The 2,624-nt window shown below is 47.8% G+C and overlaps 1 long non-coding RNA gene across 1 annotated transcript; it reads left to right on the plus strand.

Moving 5' to 3' along the window:
• Window positions 1–1,525, plus strand: LOC121093715. The gene is made up of 2 exons (XR_005829635.1): window positions 1–176; window positions 425–1,525. It is a non-coding gene; the product is annotated as an uncharacterized LOC121093715 (long non-coding RNA).
• The last annotated feature ends 1,099 nt before the right edge of the window (window positions 1,526–2,624 follow it).

A 2,624-nucleotide genomic window follows, 5' to 3' on the forward strand; every position in this document is an offset into this window, starting at 1 on the left:
TCGGCTCAGCACGGCGGCGGGAGGGCGCACAGCGGCGACATGAACGGGGTGACCCGTCAGCAAGGGGCGAGGCGCTCCCTGGGACCCCGCGGCGGGCAGGGGGGTTTGCTCGCTCACTCCAAACTTCTTCGGGTGCTGGCGGCACGAAAGGCAACGAGAGAACGTTACCGCAAGCGGTGCGTTTGCGGCTGCCCGCCCGCTGCCTGCCCGCCGGCTGCGGAACGCACGGCCCCGCCGGGCGAGCGGGGCAGGGCGGGGTGGGGGCGGGCGGGGGGACCCCGAAGTTGGCAGAGTAGGTGGGAGGGGGGAATCCCCAAGGTGCTTCCGAGGGAAGGCTGGGGGGGCTGGCCCGGGCTCTGGTAGAAAAACCACTGTCTGACCTGGTTTTGTCTGTGCAGCCTGACATTAACCCTCCTGTTCACAGCAGTCACTTCGTCCCCGTAACAGCGTGACCCTGGCTGTTGCGTTTGAGCTGAATTTGTAATTAGAGCGTTCCCAAGAAGCGAAACCACCTTTAGAGTCCCAAGAAAGATCAGAAGCCACGAGGAGGTTACAACTGGAAAATGCCATGTGCCCGGCGTCGTGTGCGTTCCGAAAGCCAGGGAATAAGGAGGTCACTTCCCAAATGCACCCGGCTGTGCCGGGGGGAGGAAGGCCTGGGCACAGAACCCGCCTGAGCGCCTTGGTCTGGCTCCTACTTTTTTTGCCAAGTTGTGCTTTTCTAAAAGAAACATTTACATTCCGTCTGATGGTGCGGCAAAGAACTCTGTATTCAGCAGTAGTGGCAAATTTGAGCAGCACTGAGAATAATGATGATGACTTTTAGATTTGGGGACCTAAAATCAAGTACCGCAGCCTACACACACCCTTCAGGTCAGAGATTGCCCGTTACAGGGACTTGCGCTGCCCTGGCGTCCTCCCGCCCTGGCTGCTGTGGGTTGTTCTATTACTGCCTAGGACAAGTTGCCCCTTTCCACTGGGATGACAGGCAATGAGCAGCCCATCATGACTTCAGATTCAGTCACAGGAAAGTATCAGAGTTTCAGTATTAGAAATAGCCAGTTGCCAAACAGAATCATTCAGAAGCTTCCAGGGATCATCCACAAATTCCCACTCTTGACAGCAGCAGATCAAAGCCATCAGCGCTGGCTGGGACCTGAGAGCTGGCCATGCAAACCGCATGGCAATACAGAGCAGGCTTTGACTCGTTTCAGATTCATTCTGAAAATGATCAACAGAAGATTCTTTTCTAGAAAATGACTCCCTATAATGAAGCAAAGGTGTCTTCTGCACCCTCTATCTCCTACCAAAAGGGGGAGAACAAAATGCAAGGGAGGTGTGACTGAACAGAAGTCGACAGTGCCCATCACTCACTAGTGCTGTGTGTCAGAGAGAAAACTGGAGTCCTTTGTTTTACTTTTGCTAGCTCTTGAGGCTAGCACGGAACGATATTGTCAGCCTGAAGGGTGTAATGTACTGCTTGTCTTTTCTGCTCTGCTAAATAAAGCTGTTTTGCAGGAGAGAACATGTATTGTCAAGCTATCCCTGGTGTTCACTCCTTCTAGAGCTTATTCTCCACCAGGCATCCAGTTGTACTTACAGTATATGCTCTGTCACATTCTTTGAGCCTGAGGGTGTATCACAAAAAAAAAAAAATAATCCACAGATTTTTTTTTTTAATTTAGCATTTGACATGCCTGAAAGAAAAATAACCCTAAATCTGGGTAATCCAGTTTGCAGAACATCTGAAGCATAAGTCATTTCAGAGTTTGAACCAAACCCAAATCCATTCACATCAAATCAGATTTATTTAATTATTTCAAAGCCACCTTCCAATTCCACCCCCAGAGCCTATTTATGTGTCTTGCCAGTATAGCTAGCATTTTGGACTGGCTTCCCATTTATATTCGCGTTTAGAACAATAGGGTGCACTACAAAACCCATGCATTTTGTGACACATCCATCTAAATGTGTCAGCATACGGCAGGGATTCCTTTTCTGCAGGTGCAAGCTACACAAGTGGCAGTTGCATCAGAAAAGCCTCATCCAACAGAAAAACTGTGGAGTTACGTGGTACCTATGTGAACAGAATGAATGTCAGCTCTGTCCCATCCGTGGATATTTTCCCAAAGAAGAAAAAGATTAGCTTTGTAAAGAGTATGATAAAAGAGTATGAAAGATCACTTCAGGAACTTGCAAAGAATAGTTATGTAAATCCAAAAGGGTGATTTTGTGAAGTGATTAATTGCTTATGCTGTGAAGAGTGCATGGCCTGAAGTAAAAATGCAAATGCTACTATCACCAGATTTTAAGAGCTCAGTAACAAGGATAGAGGATATATAATTTACAAACTTTTTCAAGACATCGTGGGAGCTAAGAAGCTAAAAATAAAAGACATGCTGACGTTTACGTGATTACACCTCCAAATGCACTGTCTTATGTTTTCAGTTAGGGATGCACCTTGTCTTCTGCAGATGACGCCTGACAAAAAAAAAAAAAAAAGAAAACCAACAAACCCTACAGCAAAGGAACTGATACTTACTTTGGTTGTCAGAGGTAGCTTGTTGCCACCCACAATCAGCTATATTTGCACGTGCTAAATTCATAGACCTTTGCCTGTTGGG

Source organism: Falco naumanni, chromosome 9, assembly GCF_017639655.2.
Source record: "Falco naumanni isolate bFalNau1 chromosome 9, bFalNau1.pat, whole genome shotgun sequence".
Taxonomy (NCBI): domain Eukaryota; kingdom Metazoa; phylum Chordata; class Aves; order Falconiformes; family Falconidae; genus Falco; species Falco naumanni.